Source organism: Balaenoptera physalus (assembly GCF_965194825.1).
Source record: "Balaenoptera physalus genome assembly, chromosome: X".
NCBI classification, from domain to species: Eukaryota; Metazoa; Chordata; class Mammalia; order Artiodactyla; family Balaenopteridae; genus Balaenoptera; species Balaenoptera physalus.
In genome coordinates this window covers 44,905,834-44,927,112 of record NC_138903.1, presented here as the reverse complement: position 1 = coordinate 44,927,112, position 21,279 = coordinate 44,905,834, and the positions used below count along the sequence as shown (strand labels likewise).

General features: G+C 39.1%; 1 protein-coding gene across 7 annotated transcripts in view; it reads left to right on the top strand.

The window, feature by feature from the left end:
• SHROOM4 (shroom family member 4) overlaps positions 1–21,279 on the top strand; it is a 200,192-nt gene that overhangs the window by 25,247 nt on the left and 153,666 nt on the right. For 2 of the 7 annotated variants that reach the window (XM_082445094.1, XM_082445092.1), the window contains exons 1-2: positions 7,627–8,047; positions 8,820–9,012. The exons of 4 other annotated variants lie outside the window; for them this stretch is intronic. The gene's annotated coding sequence lies outside the window, so the exon portion shown is untranslated. Of the gene's footprint in view, positions 1–7,626; positions 8,048–8,819; positions 9,013–21,279 lie in introns of those variants that run through there. One more of the 7 variants, XM_082445093.1, reaches the window with a different exon arrangement.

Sequence of the window (21,279 nt, the reverse complement as noted above, 5' to 3'; positions counted from 1 at the left end):
TCAACAGTTTATTCCTTTTTATTGCTGAGTAATATTCCATTGCATGAATATACCACAGTTTGCTTATCCATTCGCTTGTTGTTGAACATTTGGCTTGTTTCTGGCTATAATGAATAAAACTGCTATGATCATTCATGTATAAGTCTTTGTGTAAACATATACTTTCATTTGTCTTGGTTAAATCTACAAGTAGAATGACTGTGTCATATGGTAGGTGTACCTTTATCATTTTTAAAAGCTGCCAAATTGTTTTCCAACATGGTTGTAAATATCTTACACCAGTAGTGTAAGAGAGTTCCATTCCATACCAATACTTATTATGGTCATTTTAAAAAATTTAGCCATTCTAGAAGGTATGCATTGGTATTTCTTTGTAGTTTTGTTTATGTTTTTATAATGATTAGCGATGTTAAGCATCTTTTTATGTGCTTATTTGCCATATGCATATCTTCTTTGGTGAAGTGTCTATTTAAATCTTTTGCCTATTTTTATTAGTTTTTCTCTTCTGATATTGAGTTGTAAGAGTTCTTTATAGTCTAGATACAAGTCCTTCGTTGGGTATATGTGATTTGCAAATATTTTCTCCCAGTCTATGGCTTGCCTATCCATTTCTTAACAGTGTCATTCGAAAAGTAAAAGGTTTTTTTTTTTTAAATGTCTGTGTCTCTATCTCCATCTCTGTCTAGATCTCTCTCTCTCCATCCTAGTGGGTGTGAAGTTATATCTCATTCTGGTTCTGATTTGCATTTCCCTTAATGACTAACGATATTGAGCAGCATATTTTCATGTGCTTATTGGCCATTTGTATATCTTCTTCGAAGAAATGTCTATTAAATCATCTAAATATTAAAAAAGAAAAGTAAAATGTTTTAATTTTGATAAAGTCCATTTAAATATTTTTAAACATTTTATAATTTCAGCTTTTTGTGTCCTAAGAAGTCTTTGCCTTACCCAAGGTAACTATGATTTCTCTCTTATATTTTCTTTTAGAAGTTATATAGTTTTAGCTCTTGCACTTGGGTCTAGGATCCATTTGGGGTTAATTTTTGTAAGTTGTGTGAGATAATAGCTGAGGGTTTTTTGGTTTGCTTTTTGTTTTTGTTTGTTTTGCATGTGAACATCCAGTTGTTCCAGCAACATTTGTTGAAAAGATTATCCTTCTTCTATTTAATTGCTTTGGTACCTTTGTCAAAAATCAATTGACTCTATACACATGGACACTGTAGTATGTACCTTTGACCTATATGTTTATCTTTATGCCAAAACCACATTGTTTTGATTAATGTATCTTTATAATGTCTTGTATTCAAATAGTGTAAACCCTCCAAATTTGTTCTTTTTCAGAAGTGTTTTGGCTATTCCCAGTTGTTTGAATTTCCATATAAAGTTTAGAATCAACTTGTCAATTTCTATTTTAAAAGCCTGCTGGGATTTTGATTGGGATTACACTGTTATCTGTAGATAAATTTGGGGAGAATTAACACCTTAACAATACTGACTTTTCCAATGTAGGAACAGGGTATATCTCTCTATTTAAATGTTCTTTAATTTATTTCAGCCATGTTTTGTAGTTTCAATCTACAGCTCTTGGATATCTGTTGTCAAAATTATCCCTGAGTATTTCATATTTTTGATGCTATTATAAATGGTTAGTATTTTATTTTATTTTATTTTTTAAAGGAATTCCTTTATTTTTATTATTTATTTATTTATTTATTTATTTTTGGCTGTGTTGGGTCTTCGTTTCTGTGCGAGGGCTCTCTCCAGTTGCGGCAAGCGGGGGCCACTCCTCATCGTGGTGCGCGGGCCTCTCACTATCGCGGCCTCTCTTGTTGCGGAGCACAAGCTCCAGACGCGCAGGCTCAGCAATTGTGGCTCATGGGCCTAGTCGCTCCGCGGCATGTGGGATCCTCCCAGACCAGGGCTCGGACCCGTGTCCCCTGCATTAGCAAGCAGACTCTCAACCGCTGCGCCACCAGGGAAGTCCCAATGGTTAGTATTTTAAAATTTTACTTTCTGATTCTTGATTGCTAGTAATAGAAATGTGATTGATTTATGTATATTGATTTTGTGTTGTAACCGTACTAATCTCTTGTTAGTTTTAATAGCCCTTTTGTAGATTCCTTAGAATTTTCTACATCATCTCTACATAAAGATGATTTCACTTCCTTTCCTATCCATATCGAAACCTGGTTTTAACCAGCAGTGTGCGAGTTAGATGTGTTATGTAACTTCTCTTAAACCTCGGTTTCCTCATCACTAATATGGAGATCTAATAGTACCTACTCATAGGGTTATTGTGAGGATTAAATGAGATAACATAGGTAATGTTACTAGTGCAGGACCTCGCAGAATATATAACCCTTAAATCTTCATCTTTGGGCCCTCCTCCTAGTCAACATCTATAGTAAGTGATATTCTCCAAACATTAATTTCCTTTTTAAATATCTGTCAATGAATTTATCCAAATGTAAAAAAAAACGTTGTATTAGGCTGTTCTAAACTTTGGAGGGTATATGTTTTCTAAGTATACTAATTGATGAAGTTGGACTTTGTTTTATTGGCTATAAATTTACCATTTTAAGCCTTTTCCTGGACCTTCTCCAGCTTGATGGTATTGTCCCTGAGATGTGATGACCAGACCTGCACACAGTATCCCAGATGAGGGCAAACCATGAAGGAAGGAATTGAGGGCAGGGTGAGGTGAGGGAGTGAGGGAAAGGAACATCTCATTTTTTTTTCTATTCCTGACATGCGTAGACCAATACTTATTTTGGTTGAAAGAACAAATTAGGCTGGTGTCTTCATTAAACAGTCTACAGTGCTTTCCAGATTTCTTTTCTTATTTAGAGCTGATAGCTTGGAGCCCATATTCCCAGAGGCAGAACCTATACTACAAAAAAACCCCCACAAAAACATAAAAAGCATTAATTACCTTATACTTGTCCCTTTTGAGACTGTTATCTGGAGTAGCTGGGAGGTCTCTTGGTCTCTCGGCATACAAGTATAAGTAGCCAGGGTGTCAGACAAAAGCCTCTTTGGAAGTGTCCAACCACCCCCACTCATTGCACTCCCATCTCTGTCCCTCTAACCAAGAGCACTCACTGGAAATATATGAATAGAGCTGCCTGCCAATTCTACCTGCTCCCCTTTAACCTGCAGTGGGCTTCAGCTCTATTTACATGACCTGTGTGGAGCAAAATAAGAATTTTGGATTAGAAAAATGGAGATAAGGTGCCTATACCAGATTGTCCTTTCATGTTAACCTCCTATTACCATCCTAGTCTAAATTAGAACCTAAAGATGTAGAATGAGGGAAAATTTGCAGCTTAACTCGATATAGTTTGATGAGCCTCGCACTAAAGAGAATATACCCCAGTGATTTCAAATTAACTCTAATAGTTGGAGGGATGGGTGGGGTGGGGGTAGGTGGGGATAAGGGAAGGAGGATTGTGCCCAGGCATAAGTTCAATTTGAAACTTTACTGTGGGGAGGATGAGAGAAATCCTAGTATCCTGGCTGTTTAAGTTGCCCCCAGTGATTCTGCATATACGTAGGTAGGCCCCATCTGTCTTCTAACTTATTTTCCCCAAAACTGCCTATGCATTCAGTAAACCAAAGTTTGGCATCTCTTATGTGTAAGGTCCCATTTCTGAAACTTAGGTAATTTCCTTCTTTGCCTGTTTGTTTTGTTCTGTGTTGTTTTTTTTGGGGGGGGGTTGTTTGTTTGTGGTTTAGCAAAGTGACTATTTGAGATGATTATTCATCTCAAGTATAGACTTAGAAATGGAAAACATGTATGGTCCCTGACTTCATGGAACTTTACCCTGTCCCACTCCACCCTCACCAGATTTTTAGTTCATGTCAAGCAAAATACCCTACAGTCCACAGTTGAAATTGTTACTTATGTGGTCTGTTACCTTGAGCAAGTAACAACCATTCTTTAGGCCTCATTTCCCCTATCTGTAGTGAAGATTTAAACTAAGGACCCTGTCAGCCTCAAGAATTCTTATCCTAACCTTTGTTTTCCCTTTGTGAGTGTGATATGGGGCTTAATAAATTATTTATAATGGTGATGATGATGGTTTATTCTCAGATTAAAAATTTTTTTTAAACTACCCATTTGAATCTTAACTCTGTTGGGAGTTTTAGCTTTGCAGGCAATCAAATAAAATTCTTATAATATCCAGCTATATGTTCTTGAAAAGAGATCAAGTGAGTTAGAGATGAAATAGCTGGATCAATTTGGGGTCAACACTTTAATATTTGTCTCTATAGTCATGGTTTTTATTAATATGAAACCCTCTGAGGACACAGACTCCTGAGTTGCCACTAGCCCGTATGGTGCTTTTTTGCCAATTACAAAAAGGTCCTCCTTTCTTCAGGGGGCATTCAGCCCTGTGTAGAGCACCAGGTTTACCAAGTGGAGCCCAGGTTCCGATTTATTCCCTTAGCTTGGGGACCTTATACAGTGCTTGGATGCAATGTGATTTCATTAATAGCGCTTTTCATAATGTCCTTTTCAGATAGGACTCATTTTTTCTTGTTTTTCTAACTCTTTAAAATTGAGTTTTCCAATAAGATCTTATCACTGCTCTCACGGACTCACTTTCAGCTGCAGCATCCTTTGAGGTTGCAATGCAATCTTTGTTTCTTCTTCCTCACTTTCTTTCCCTTTGCCTGGAATACCATATTGTTGATTCTAGGCCCCATGACCTCTGCCTACTTTTTGGTTGACTTTTTAAAACTATCTTATTAATTTAGGTGGCTAAAATTCTCTTACCTGTATGCACAGAGAATTCTGTGTCTGTTTTCCTGCCCTTGGTATACACAGGGCTGACTCAGTACTCTTTTGCATACTTCCTTGCCCAAGGGATTTATTACTGAACAGCCATACAAAGAGGTCCTCGCCCATATGCCAAACACCATACTGGGAGCTCACTATGCCTCTGGCCCCTGGGCCTTTTCCCTTCACAAGATGCTGCCACTGCTTGCTATGAGTTTGGAGGACTCCCAAAGGCCCTCACTTGCCCCATCCCCCTTCCAGTTTTTTCAGCAGAAAGGGAACATTATACTGCTTTCCTAGTTTTGGCTCTAATCCCAGGCATTATCTCCCTCTGACTTCTCTTAAGAACAGTGTGGCGGTTTGCCTTAAGTAGTGGTGGTGGTGATGATGGTGACCAGGTGAATCTCTAGGACAGGAAAGAAGAACCAGAGGTAGCAATGTCCAGGACAGGAGTGTTGCAGGCCATTGTGGGCCTCTCCTTCCTGTGTGTTTCATGTTCTCTGATTGCCAAATAGAAATATCTGCACCTAATTCCTGTCCAGGGACAGTCCAGGTAGCTGGGGATACAGACAAGTTTCCATTATCCATTTCTTGGCCTGGAATACTGAGGGAGAAATCCCAGAGCCACAGATGGTTGCCTTTGGCTTACCCTCCACAAACTGTTTGCTTCATGTTTAGCTCACTGAGTGCAATATCCACAATACTATTTTAATTATTCGTATCAGTGAGCTTGTGAGCTCTTACAAAGTTAGATCTTGCTTTTCCAAAATCTGGGTACCCCCAATAGTCAAGCCATCAACTTTTACCTCATTCTTTATTATTTCTTAAAACCATAAGCTATTTCTTTTCTCTATTGCCTTTAAAGCCCCCTGTTTATACACGTTAGAGAACATGGACTCTGAAGTCCTTCAGGCTTGAATTCAAGTTTAGCTGTGTAAACTCTGTCTTCTGTAAAATAAGACGACTGTCAATCTCATTGAAGAGTTGTGAGAATTCAGAATGACTATCCGTGCTAAATTCCCAGCACACACTCCATCTTGGAAATAATTCTGTAGTTATGATTGTTAATGGCCTAAATTTTGAAATAGTTATCATAATGCTCTTCTAAGGCAACATTTGTAATACCTAAAACTTATATAGTGGTAACTGTGGCAGATGGTGTTTAAGAGCTTCCCATTGCTTCACTCATTTAATTCTCACAACAATCTTTTGAATATGTATTAATATCTCCATTTCACAGATGAGTAAATTGAGGCACATAGAGGTTAAGTGCCCAAGGTCACTCAGCTGGAAAGTAGTGGAGCCAGGTTTTGGATCTCAGGCTGGCAACTCCAGATTCCATGTTCTTAACTACTGTGCCATATTAAATAAATTTGATCATGATTACTTTTAAATATGGCCTTTAAAGCTATTTTGAGTTGATGATCAGTTACTGAGAGCCTCCTGGATGATAGGAGTTGGGACAAAGGAAGAGAAAAGTGTAAGTTACTTTTTTTTTTGCTGAGAAGATTTTTTTCTAGAAAAATTAAATATAGTTTGTCCTCTGTCAAAATTAATTTAATTGAAGAATAGAAAACATTACCATTCAATTCCACTTTGCTTTTTAAAAAATTTTATTGGAGTATAGTTGATTTACAATGTTGTATTAGTTTCAGGTGTATAGCAAAGTGATTCAGTTATACATATACATATATTCATTCTTTTGCAGATTCTTTTCCCATATAGGTTATGTAAGTTACAACTTTTTAAACAGTCTTAGCATCCAAAAAAGGAGATGGACAGACACACGAGAGACGCAATAAGGACAGCTTGGAAAGAGTTAATAAATCTGTCAATTAATTACAGCTGTCAATGCTTCGCTTCACCTTGACAGCTTTAGGGCCTCCTAGGCCAGTGCATTTCAAACATTACTGTGCATGCAAATCACTTGGATACTCTTAAATGCAGACTTTGATTCGATAGGTCTGGCTGCAGCCAGAGATTCTACCTGTCTGAAAACTCCCAGGTGAGGCCACACTTAGAGTAGAAGGGTATGACACATCGAGGGTCTACTATGTAATATGGTGCTTTCTAGTTAAGCAAAGACATGTTGAAGACTTTTAAACTGATTATATGGGGACTAGGGTGATAGTTGGAGAATGCTGTAGAAGAATTGATTTAAAAATTGGTGTGGTATGTGAAGAGTACTTGGGAGTCTGTGGGAGTCTGAGCAAAGGATTAATATGGTCATAAAGGTGATTCTTGGTGCTTTGTGGAGGGTGGATAGTGGGGGCCAGAGTCTGGAGGAGATCCAGCTAGGAGACTAGTGTGGAAATTCAGGCAATGAGAGGGTAAATGCCTGGAGTGTGATTATGGCAGTGGAAATGGGCAGGAAGAGACAGAGATTGGTCCCAAGAGAGCCTGGCTCCAAGAGAGATTGATTTCTGCAAACCACCAAAAATTTAGCACACTTAGGATCTCCTCAGTAATAACTTAGAAGTGAATAGTACTCTGTTTGAAAAATCACTTTCACATCCATTACCTCATTTCATCAATACAGCAACTATGGGAGATTAGTAGCTACTTTCACCCCTATTTTGCAAATGAAACTGAGATAATGTAGCAGCAACTTAAACCATGTCTGAGAAAAGGCAAAGCTAATTGCAAGAGAAAAGACATTGTGGAAAGGGTCACAATTATTCATCTTGTTTTTATAAACTGATTTTTTTCTCATTAAAAGTAATATATTTTGATTATAAAAGTAATATATATTTGAGATCATACTACATGGCTATATTTTCTGTATCCTTCCCTCAAATTCTTCCACTTATTATGGCTCTTTTTCCTTGTCATTAGGAATTTTTTAAAACTTACTTTTAGATCACTGCATAATAATAGCCCCATATGGGTGCATTATAATTTAATTTACTACTTCCATGTAATTGGCCATTTAGGTTTCCAGGTTTTTTGCTATTATAAGTAACATTGTGGAGAATATCTTTGTACATACCTCTTAGTCCAAGCATCTGATAATTTACTTAAAGACGAATCAACTCTTTAAGAAGTTTTCTACTGATTTACAACTGGCTGACTTAATGCTTGATAAAAGATTGGGTCAGCCTAGGGCTTGAGGAGGTTACCCAAGCATCTCTCATTGTCTCAGATGACATAGTGAGCTCTTGCTGGGCTGCCAGATTCATGAAATCATGTCTTGGAAAATTCTGCTGCATTCTGGTATCATCATTGAGCTTGACTCTCCTCATGGTGGTCCATCGGCAACAGGTATGACTACCCACTGGGCTCTGTGCTGGGGCTGGAGTGAGACAGTGGGGAGAAACAAAATAGAAGGCCTATCTCCTGCCTGCAAGGGGCTTATCAGCTCTTTGGGGACAGACACATGTGGGATAATTAAGGAACAGATCAAATCAAAACACCGGGGTATGTAGCTTGAAAGTCTGTAGAGAAAAGCAGATATGTTTATGCTGTTATGGGTGATTTTGTTTTCTTTTTTTTGCTCATCTCTATTTTCTGAGGCATCTATATGGAAGAGTTAGGAAGGCAGTGTCGTATGGATCTGGAGGCTGAGTTGAACTGAAATTCTGTCATTTATTCCTTGTGTAACCTCAGACAAGTTATTGAACCTCTCCAAGCCTAATTTTTCATCTGTGGATTGTGGATAATAATAAGATTTATATGCAGATTTTCTGATGTGAGGAAACGATCTAAGCCACGAAGTGCTTAGTCCTGTATCTGGCACAAAGTAATGCTTATTACTAGGTAATAAGTACTACCTAGTATTATTATTATTAATATATAATATAACATAATATAAAAATATATATTGATATTTAAATAAAAGGTTAAAATATATATGTCATTATATATATATATGTATGTGTGTATGCATACATATATTCCTACCTATTCTGTTCTCTCTAAATATAACTATATATACACACACACACATCTATATTTATAGTTATATTTAGAAAGAATAGAATAGGTAGGAATTTAAAGAAGCCTAGAAATCTAATTTTGATTGGTCCTACTTCAGGAAAGAAGCTTTTCTTAGACTGCCAAGGTGAAGTTGCTGCTCCCCCCCCCACCCCCTGCCACCACCGATGTTGGGGCCTTGGTTCCTTAGCTGTGCAGAACTGGCACTGTTCAGGGGGATGTGTTGAAAGACTACAAGTTGTGGAGCCACAGACATCTGGGTTCAAAGCCTGGAAGTTCTCTTTCCTAGCCAGGTAATTACCCTGAGTAATTTCTGTGAAGCAACTCCCTGTGTCTCATTTTCCTCATCTGTCAGAGGGCAATACTTCTTAGGTCACAGGATTGTTGGCAGGACAATTAAATTGAGTAATAATGATTGTGTTTAGTCAGTGGTTGAGTGCAAATTCTATTCTTTTCATTTCTTATTGGAATTTCTGCCTGGCTTTTGCGACACCACACCCTTCACCTCTTCTCTTAGCCTGGACTAGGACCACTTCCCTCACATCTCACACCTCGATGAGACTTTGCCTCCTAACAGTATCTCCTCTTACTTGTCAGCTGTTGGTCTCATAACGTAAGTAAAAATGTCCTTTTAACTAGCTATTCAGGATTTTGCTTCCCAGACTCTGTTTCTTCAACCTCCCTTTTACCTTCCCTTGTCAGCATGCCATTTATTTCTCTTTACTTGCTTCAAACTTGCCCCACCTCCAGGTCAGTTGGGGTGGGGGTTGGGAGGTTTCCCATGATTAAAGCCAAACATTTTTTTCCAGCTTTGGAGTCCTTGCTCTGGCACTGTTCCTAAAAACTGAACTGTCTGCTGGTTAACACCCCCTCCCCCGGCCCCACTCTCTGTATTCACACCTAGAATTCTTTTCTCCTGAGTGCGATCTTTAATACAAACTGGGCCTGCCTCTGGTCTGGCTTGCTTGGTGCTAATTTTTTTTTCTTTTTTTGTGCTTCTGGTCCAACAGGCACATAAGCTGCAGTAGAAAGAGGCCCTTAGGTACCACTGACTCTCCTACTCAAAGCCTAGTGTCAGCTGTTTCTAAGGAACTAGGCTGCTAGTTAAGGCAGTCGACACCACATAGCCCTAAACATATTCTAGGCCAAAACTGGTATTTTCTCTGCTCTCTGGGCATAGCATTTTTTGAGATCCCAACCAAGTATCCAAGAACTTGGAGCAGATCCAAAGCTGCAGTTTCAGGGGGGCGTTGGCACTGCTTGTTCACAGGTACCTCAGTAAGAGTACTGGGAAGCAAGTGAGGAAAAAGAAAAAGATTGTTCACATAGGGAGGGTGATTTAAGATGTGAGGGTCAATTTAAGAAATGATTATATGACAAAAGTACATTTTGCCAAAATGATGTTGAAGAGATCAGCCTTTGTGAGTTTTTTTCAATTGTCCCTTGTATAATTCGTATGTAGAATCCAGGGCCGACCAATAGTTTGCCTCCTGACAAGTTAGCTTGTTTCCTTTTATCAGACCAAAGTTTTAGAACCTATAGTGTTTGCCTTTATGCCTTGGCTGCTAGGAAGCTTGGAGCAAATTTGAATTTTCAACTGAAGCACATATGAACAAAAGGTTTTCTTCTTTTAAATAAAATCATCTCCTCCTCTGTTTTTTTAACCCTCTTTTAATTTTATGGTCCTGTGATACAAGAATTGTTATTGTAAGGTACTTCAAATCTTTTTGGATATAAGTAGGGTACCTGGTGGGTAGGGCTTGTCATCCTTGATTTTTTTGCTATCCTAGGAAATAGGCAAAAGTATAAGAGAAATTGTTCAGTCTTCCTTGGCTGAGGGAACAGACCTTACAGGGAGAAGCACCCCTGCAAGCTTAGCTTAGGTAGAGAGAGGGAGCTGTGCATGGTCTTTGGTATTTTGCTTGGCAGGAGCTCTATTCTCCAGTCCCAAGCTGGTCTTTTGTGAAATTAGATGCAGATGGTTCAGGTGAAAAATAGCACATTTTAGACATTTTAATGGGTGCTGTTGCTACCTGACACCATTCTGAGACAGTAGGGAGGCTGAGGTGTCTTCAGTGTGAACTTTGTAATATGCAATGACAGGGAACTGGGGTCCTAGCTTCCTATATCACCTCCAAGAATGTGGTTGCGAGTCCTCAGTTTGGGAATTCAAGGAGACAGGTGACCTTCAGATAGTACCTTGGAGTCCTGCACCAGAAAAGGGAGCTTGTTCTGTAGACTAGGCTTTCTTGTCTGTATTCTACCTCAAATGAGAGACAACATTGCCTCAGGGGACAGGTGTCACCACCATCAGGTTAATTTTCCTAAAGCCCAACTTTGATAGTGTCACTTTTTTTCTCACCACTCTTCCTTGGATCTGCCTCATGCTCTCCCTTCTAATCCATCTTGTTCATTGTGCCCTTGTCATTCCTTTTAGCTAAAACCTAATTCATTTATCAAAAAGGAAGTACCTCTCATGAAGCTGTGCAAGGAGCTTTGGTGTCAGTCAGACCTGGGTCTAAACTTTGGCTTTGTCACACTGAAATAGTGTGGGATGACCCTTTCTGAACCACATTTACTCACCTGTAAAATGAGATCAAGGGTACTTCTATGATAGGGTTATTGTGAAGCTTAGCATATTAAGGCAAGATCTATCATTTATTGGGCATATAATCTTCATATCATCATTATTATCTCATGCACCCTTTGAGTCAGGTACTAAAAATAGCACACAAGACAAAAAATCATGAATTACTGGAAATTCTCCCTGAAAATCCCTTGTATTACAATAAAGCACTACATCTATATATAGAACCCTAGATAGTAATGCTTTAAGTATGTGAGCCTCTGATCTGGACTAAAGAAGGGAACAGGATCCTTATTCCCCTACTGGCTTTGAAGAAGCAAGCTGACGTGAATGTGAGTTACCTATGAAGGAGGCCATGTGGCAAGCAAATGAAGGCAGTCTTTAGCTGACAAGCAGCAAGACTCCAAAAGCCTACGAGGAACTGAATCCTGTCAACAGTCACATGAGCATGGACGTGGATTCTTCCCCAGCTGAGCCTCAGATGAGACCCTAGCCCTGACCAACACCTTGATTAAAGCCTTACAAACGACCCAGCTAAGCCATTCTTGGACTCTTACCCACAGAAACTGAGAGATAATAAATGCCTGTTGTATCGAGCCAAAAGAAAAAAAAAGGAACAAATGGAAAGTGTTTATAGAGTTGTCTGGATATTCAAACCATTTTACCTCTATGATGACCATTATATTTCTAGTGGTGAATAGGGGAATCTGTGGAGAACTCTACAGGTTTTGTTTGTTGGATTTGTTCCTTTTTGTTTTCATATTAAACCTCTACCTTAATCCAAGTTAATAGAATTGTGGTTGTGAACATATATGCTGTATGTAAAGCACTTAGCCCAGTTTCCACCACTACCAGTAAGGACTTAATAAAATGTTAGCTGCTATTTTCCTTAGTAGTAGCAATAATAGTAATACTAGTAAGATATATGACAGCATACAGCACAGGGCCTGGTACATAGTCATTGCTCAGTAATGTTGGATGGTTTTGGGTAATTGAATCCATGTATTTACTGTCCTTTTAAAGTATAGTAAAGAAGGATTTGGCCACCTGCTTCCTGTCTTTCCAAGTTTCCTGCTATGGCCCTTTGGCCATTGGTCACATTTCATCATGAAGTATGTTCTCAAATAATTCTGAAGGCCAGGAGTCTGCCTTGTTCATCTTTGCACTCCCACAGTTCCTGGCACATGATAGGTACTCAGGGAAGGAATAGATGGATGGAGGAAGCAAAGGTTTGAATCAAGCAAGGACTCTCCTTGCCTTTGTGAGATTTTAGGGACCAGACTTCAATTTGGGCTATTGCTGCTTTTTCTGGGCTTTTGGTACCAGGCCTTGATGGTTCTGTATATTCTTGAAACCTTGCTTTGAGCTGGCAACAGTTATACTCTTAATGGGGTCTCTCTGACATAAGTACTCAAAAATATAAAATCTGGCTTTGGTACATTGAGCACTTCAAGGGAGAAATGGCCCTTGAGAAGGGAGATGATAGAACAGCAAATAAAAGCATGAGATTTCGAGTGAAGAGGAAACCTTAGTTCAAATCCTAGTTTTGTCACTTCTAGGTATGTGACCTTGGGAAGTCCTTTAAACCTTCTGAGCCTCAGACTCCTCATACATAAGATGGGGGACAATATTACATACCTCCTGCTATTGTTATGAGGGTTAAAATATGATGTGTGTTTGAAGCTGTGGTACATAATAGTTGCTCAATAAATGGTAGCTACTACTGTTGTTGCATACCATATTTCTTCTCCTGTTCAAAATGAATATAGCTTTATTTTCCATGTAATCAAAAACAATACTGTTTATTGTTTTAATATTAACTTAGAAGATACATAAACGTTTAAAGAAGAAAATGAAAATTACCTACATTCTATCACCTAGAGATAACCTGATTGATAATTAGGTGTATATATATCTTACGCTAATTTTTTTCTGTTTATACACACATATTAAAAATGAGGTCATAGAATATATATTGTTTTGTAGCCCACTTTTTTATACCTGACAATATGTTGCAGAAATCTTTTCCAATCTACATAATCATTTTAATGACTTTACAGTGTCACACTTTATGACTGTATGAATACTATAAATATTTTAACCAGAACCACATTAATTTAATTCACTTCTAATGTTTTGCTATTATAAACAGTGCTACAGTGGCCATTTGTGTACATACATCTTCACACACTTGTCTAATTATTTTATTTATTAAGAGATATTCATAGAAGAAGCAGAACTGCTAGGTCAGACAGAATACACTTTAAATATCATCCCCTTCATTAACTACAGCACATACTGGGTTAATTTGTATTAAATGGGATAATGAATGGGAGGAAGCTTTGTAAACTTGCAAGTGCTATATAAGTACGAGTTATTGCATTGCAGTTGTTATTGTTGGAGGCGTGGCAGAATGATGACCTTAAGGACTAGAAGAGGGGAGAAGGCTCAATTTCTCCCTGATTCCCATGAATCACACCTATAGGAACATGCATGCATAAGTGGGTGCTTACCGTTTATCCTAAAGGATCTATATGTTCACTCCCTCCCCCAGACTTCGAAGATGAAGAAAGCCTCTTGTAAACTTGAATTGAAAAATTGCTTTTAAATATGGCTCTTTTAACCAAATGTTCAGACCTATTTCTTTGCCAACCTTTAATTCTGGGACAGCACTGGAATAAAGAAGGTCTCCCAAGATAGTCCTGCCCTGAGTTGTTCTGCTATGCTCTTGCGCCCCAAGCCTGAGGTCCTGGCGACTTTATTTGTGTCTGGGGGTGGGGTGGGGGCTGCGGGGGGTATCGGGGAGAAATACTTTTTTAAAGGCAAGGCTGGCATAAAAAAAGAACGAAATAATGCCATTTGCAACAACATGGATTGACCTAGAGATTATCATACTAAGTGAAGGAAGACAGAGAAAGACAAATATCATGATATCACTTATACGTGGAATCTAAAAAAATTATATAAATGAACTTATTTACAAAACAGAAATAGATTCACAGACATAGAAAACTTATGGTTACCAAAGGGGAGAGTGGGGGGAGGGGAGAGATAAATTAGGAGTTCGGGATTAACATGTACACACTACTGTATATAAAATAGATAAACAACAAAGACCCACTGTATAGCACAGGGAACTATATTCAACATCGTGTAACAACCTATAATGCAAAAGCATCTGAAAAAGAATAAATATATATATATATATATATATATATATATATATACATACATATATATATATGACTGAATCACTTTGCTGTACAACTGAAACTAACACAACATTGTAAATTAACTATACTTCAATTTTAAAAAATGGTTAGAAAAAAAAAGGCAAGGCTGGTTTGTCAGCACCCAGCTTAAGGATCCCTTGGCCACACCTTCAGTGGAGGGACTCAACTTTGCAGCGAGCCTGACATTCCACAGAGCTCAGACCAGCCTAGATACACTAACTTACCCACCCACTCCTGGCTTCCTGTTTTTCTAGCAGCCAGAGTACCTCTTGAGTGTAACTTTATTGTAAGCATTGTTGAGTAGGGGGAAGTGTGTGTTGAGAAGTCTTGAATCTGGATCTCCTCATCTAACAGCCTGAATTCTCTCTGACTTCAAAGGCTGGGCACTCATCCAGAAATGATGCTCTTGGCCCCTGCTAGAAGGTGGGGCCAGGTGTGGGAATGCAAACAGACTGTGGGGGCCTGTATGAGGGTAGAAGGCAGCAGGAGAATATGTGACCATGGTGGGGAGCAGATGCCTGTGTGCTTGGCCAGGCTCCACCTTATGAAGGGTGCTTCTTGCAGGAATGTTTTTAATGATGCCTGTCAGAGATCTTGGGCTCTTTGAAGCTCGGAGTCTGAATTGGGTGATGTTTGCCATAAGCAGTAATGAGCATGGAAATGATTTATTCTGGGACCTTGACTATATTACTATGAAATCACTGGCATACTGATGGGGCCTATTGATCCTCAAACCGTTTCCTGAGTTCTAGCTACAAATCTATTCTCTCCAGTCCCACCAAATCATTTGTCACTACTGGCTCTGTGTATGCTGCTGTCTTGAAAAGCAGCACTCTGTGGGTATTTTGGACTCATTCTTTCTCCTTCCTACCCAGGTCTCCAGCTCACTGAGCTGTGAACTTTCACCACCCCTCCCCAATCTGTTTACCTTTTCTTCTGACTGTAAGCAAACCTGTGTACATACCTTTTCGTATGTTCACATGCATTTCTGGGTATGCATGCTTGGCTCCCTGAGGCTATTTGTAAGTCTGTGTGGATGTGAGTAAGGCTTCTTGTGATTAAAGGGATATCATCTGTGTATACCTCATCAGGAACCTTGACTGTGTGTTCAGTAGAGGCAGGATGGCAGGCAGGAGAGCTATTGCACTGGAGGGGAGTGGTTGGCCCTTCTTTTGCACAAGCAGCCTTGAGTCCTTAATTGAATTATGAACAGGGAACTTATCTCCCATTGTTGGGGAAAAGATGGAAGATTACACTGACTCTGGAAGAGAATGTCTTCATTTTTTCTAGAGCTTGTGGGGGTAGACTCAGATGACTAATGCAGGGTCTAGAGTCAAAAGGCCTCTTCTGTTCAGGAAAAATGTGGGTTTTGAGATGTGCAGGTGGGCTTAAGACAAGTGAAGGTTTTGAATGGTTCTTATGTTCCCCATCCCCTCTAGACTCAGCCCTTTGAAGGTACAGTCGTCCTTATTTTTGCATTTCCTCTCTGGGTCTTATACAACACAGACACTTAATAGTGAATTGATTATTAAGGCAGAAGAAGAGACTACTAGGCTTACTGAGACTGTCGATGGCTCTACAGAGTCCCACATAACTCCCCAGGAAGGAAGGCTTGAACCAGGGAGGTCTTTTTTTCCAGAGCTGGCCTTAGACAAGGGTCCTGCCCTCCTCATTTATGAAGTAATCAGCAGAATGGCTAGAACAAGTGAATGATTGTGCCATAATTAGTTTATGACCTGAGGGCATGCCAGTTTGTAGCGCTGCCAGTCTGCTAGCTGCCACCAGCACAGATATGCCTCATAAAAGTGCAAGTGAAAAAGCTATGGTACTATTCCCTGAGCCGGCTAAACCGAATGACTCAGTCCTATGAACTGAGAGTAACTGAGCTAGTACGTTAACATTTCCTGAACACTGACCTTTTATATTTCCATTTTATGCAAAAGTAACCTTTATTTCTTACAGTTGTTAATCCTTGCTTTAGCTTAATTGTAATATTCCTCCCTCTCTCCCTCCTTCTCCCCTTCCCTCTCCCTTCCTCCCCCCTTCCTTCCCTTTCTACTTTCCTTCCTCCTCTTTGTTTTGGAAGGGGGAGCACAGTGAGGCTAGGGCAGGACAGAGCATCTGGCCTATCCTGTGACAAGAATTGAAATAATTTCCTTCTGATATGCTTAGGAAATGGCTCAGTCAGTATCTCCTGCAGGTCTCACCTTCCTGGCCTGCTGCTGGTATGATTGTTGTCTAAATATTCTCTCCCAGTGTCCTAAGAGTTCAAGAAACCCAACTTTGGTCGTGAGAAATCTATCAACCTGCCAGTCTAATTCATATAAATGTGTATCAGAGTGTCGGCGCCAGACATCAGCAGATCTAGGTTCTGAAAGTGGGTTTGATTCTGTGATTCCATGAGCTCTTCTTTCCTTTCCTGCCCATCAACCTGCATTGTCTCAACATATGGGAAGCTTTGGATCCATTAAAGTTGAATTAAGAGTGTACACTGTATTTGTTGCTGGCCAAAGCACTAAGCAGCTCATGTTCATGGGCAGAGAAAAAGATTTACAGATAAAGCAATTTGCAGAAAGAGCAAAATTAAGGAATGGCTCCCATTCGCGGATTCCTTGCAGAATTATTAGGATGGTTGTTTCTATCACACAAGCACAATTAACACCCCTGGCCCCATCCAGGGAACAGACCCAAGGTGGGAAATTCTTCACTTTTTTTATCTTCTTGTCATCACGGCCAAGTTTTCACAGCTTAAATTTCTTCTGAGTATTTTGTTTTGTTGGTTGTACTGGTCAAAATGAAGATATCATCCTCTTTTAACATTGCCAGCAATCACTTTTTCCACCTAAAATGTTCTTATTTCTATTTATTTTGAATTGCCTTTAATGTGTCTATTCACTTCTTTGGTAGGACTGGTGTCTAGATCTTTCACAAAAAGGCTCTAATATGTTTATGTTAGGGTTTGTATTTGGTCCCTGCATTGATGTCAGATTTGAAGGCTAATCATATATGGCCTTAAATAAAACCTATGACTCACAGAGAACTGACATTTTGTTTTTTACAAATTAGTTTGAGATTGGGTCCTTGATGCGAAATGTTTGCAATTGGGTCTTTGATAATAAATATAAGACTGTAATTTTCATATGTCTGTGAAATTCAAGCACATTATCTATTATTTCAAAGCAGTAGTAAGCTGTAATAAACCAAATAAACCTCAGTTTAAATAAATGTATTTTAGTTGATAATAGGCATATGAGCATGACTCTTAATAAATGAATTTGCTATTACTTGTTCCCAAGTTTCTCTTTAATCATAACATGGCCACATGTATTCTCAAGACTTATAATTTATAGAGTTTAAGGCTATCTTTCCTGATCCGAGGTGTTTCCATATGAAAATATTTCTAGTATGAACTGAAAGAGTTTTGTTCAAAAACATAGTGTTCATGAAATACAAACAGTTTTACTAAAGGCCTGTAATTAAGGCAAAACCATTTGCAGTAATGCCTCACTTATCCGGGAGATCAGAACATAGCCTGGACCCCAGTAATAAGTTAAAAAAAAAAAAGAAGGCTTTGAGGTCTTGATACAGCTGTCACAAAGCCCATGGTACAGGGGAAGAGGCCCTCATGCCTTGACTTCAGAAACACCCACTGATCCTTAATTTAATGGGAACCTGTCATTCCCTCAGTTATAGCAGAACACAAGCAGTAAATTAGAATTGGGGGTGGCAGGCTGCATAGGTTTCAGGAGGTAGTTTACCCTAGAAATTGGCACAGTGACAGTTGAGTGAGTACCGAACGACTGGGATGGAGAGAACACAAAAAGGAAAAATCTGGCAATATGGAATAGGGAGATAGCCTTCCACACAAAAATATAAGATTGTGGTATACTGTTGTGTTGATATGCCAGATTTTGCTTAGCCATTCTATTATTACTGGGGATTTAAGTTATTTAAAATTTTTCACTCTTATAAAAAGTGATATAGTAAACGGTTTCTGTACAAATTGCATTTCTTCTATTCAGAGTTATTGCTTTCTGATATGTTACTAAACATATAATAACCAGGTCAAAAGGTATGAATTGTTTTATAGCTGTTGCATGTTGCCAGATTGTACTCCCAAAAGATTAAACTGTGTAAGTATTCCTATTTTCTCACAGCCCTGCAGCACTGAATGTTATCATTTTTATTTTTTTAATAAATTTATTTATTTTTGACTGCGTTGGGTCTTCGTTGCTGCACGCAGGCTTTCTCTAGTTGTGGCGATCGGGGGCTACTCTTCGTTGTGGTGCACAGGCTTCTCATTGCAGTGGCTTCTCTTGTTGTGGAGCACGGGCTCTAGGTGCACGGGCCTCATCAGTTGTAGCATGCGGGCCTCAGGAGTTGTAGCTCGTGGGCTCTAGGGCACAGGCTCAGTAGTTGTGGCACACGGGCTTAGTTGCTCCGCGGCATGTGGGACCTTCCCGGACCAGGGCTTGAACCCGTGTCCTCTGTATTGGCAGGCAGATTCTTAACCACTGTGCCACCAGGGAAGCCGCTATCATTTTTAATATTTTTGCTAGCTTAATAGGTATGTATGTATACTCTCCATTTGTTTTAATTTTTATTTATTTAATGAAGCTTTACATTTCTTAATGTCATAATTTGCCATCTGTTTCCTTATTCATTTTCTTTGAACACTTATCAAGTAAAATCTATTGACCTTCTATATTTTTATCCATTCCTTATATTTTGGATAGTTCAACTTTATCATTTATATTTGTCACATATTTTTCCAATTTTGTTGCTTTCATTTTTATGTGTGCTTTATTATATTTCACTATGCAAAAGTGTTCTTTTTCACATTTATGTATTCAGATCCATTCATCCTGTCTCTGATGTTCCTTTCATTTTTCAATATTCAGAAATTTACCACTCCTCCACAGCTGGGACAAATATGTGATTCTGTCCTCCCACTCCCCCAGGGTGTTTTTTCTTTTTTGTGTTTAATTCTTAGACCCATCTGGAATTTATTGAAGTGTATGGTATGAGGTATGGATCTAAAGTAAAATCTCCATACTGATATCCAAATGTTTTAGCAATTCAATTTGGCAAATATTTCTTGAACTCCTATGTGCTAAACATTGTGCTAAGTACCACAAGGAAGTTTTTAAAAAATGAGGCAAAGTCCATGCTTTCCAAGTATGTTATCCTTTGTCTGTGTCTGTCTGCCTCTTGCTCTCCCTGTTTCTGTGAAGAACAGAAGGGTGGCAGTGGCAGTAATTAGTTAGATATTTAAATAATTATAACAAAGCACAAGGAAGACTATGACATAGGTATTATTAGAGAGGTTAAAAGCAAGAAGCCATGGGAATTTAAAGGAGTGAGACATTCCACCTGAGCCAAGGAAAGGCCTCAAAGTAGAGGTGACATTTAAGAAGGGCTCAGATGGCAGGATTTCATTCATTAATAAAACAGGTACTGAATGTCTATTCTGCTGTGCCTCATGCTGGTGCTAGGGCTAGAGATGAACAAGATGTAATCCCTGACCTCAAGGAGCTCTCAGACTAGCAAAACAGCATGTGGATAAAGGAAACATACTAGGAGGAGGTAGTAGAAAGGGAAGTGGATGTGGTAGGAGAAAGTTACAAGTTGGGGAATAATGGAGATTGAGACTGGAAAGGAAGGTTGGGGCCTCAAATGTCAAGAAGAGGCATTGATTCTTCCTTTGTTTTGGCATTGAAAAGGTTTAGAGATATGAAAGTGCCATGATCAGAGTGGATTTCTAGGCCAGTCCATTTCATTAGGAAGGCTGTTATCTCTGGACTGTTCTCTGAAATGTGAGTACAGTAAACGTGTGCACCATTTTGATATTTGGGTTCATTGGCAATATCATGTCTACCCTTTACAGTGTCTATCAGTATGTCTGATACCGCTATACAATTGACAGGGTTTGTGATATTTTTCTGATACATTGCAGCTGGTTCCTTTTTAGTAATCCTTCATTCTCTGTTTCAAGTAGTTAGGATCACCTACCTTTTGCTTAAGTTATTTAGGAGACATTTTAGAGTGAGTACATCAAGATGGCTAAAATGAAGTGTCTGTGCTTAAAGGAATGAAGTTCAGGTATCAAGAAGATTTGGTTATGGGAAAATATTTCCTTCCCACCTTCTGCTGGAAAAACGAGGGGCCAGTATTCATGAAACACAAAATTAACTTGAATGTGGCTGCTTACATGAACATACACCTAATTAATTTGAGAAATGTTTTATTTCTTGTTGTGGGCATGAAGACTACAGTGTAGAAATTAAACCATTGGTAAGTGGAGCCAAGCCACCTGCAAATTTGAAAATGGGTTGTTTTCCAGAGGCTAAGAAAAGCGTAGTCAGAGGCTTGAAAATTAGTGGTTTGGGAGCAGAACTTCCAGAGAGGCTGTGTGAGGAGTTTGACAGACCCTCTTCCCAGTGAAACAACCACTTAACTGATGAAATTATCAAAAACAACATTTAAAGTCTCTCGAAGTTGACCTATATATATTGACCTCAATATATTGAGGAACATTTATTCAAGGAAATCTACTAAGTCTCAGTGAAAACAATGGGAGCCTAGTTGTCACATCTCTCCCACCCAGCTCCATGCTATGGATGCTTTACTCTGGACAGTTGTAGCCAAAATATGGGGCTCCCTTTAGCCCCAGCTCCCAGTCACAGGGCAGTGGTTTCACCTCAGTGGGGACAGGCTGCCAACATCTCTCTTCCCACACT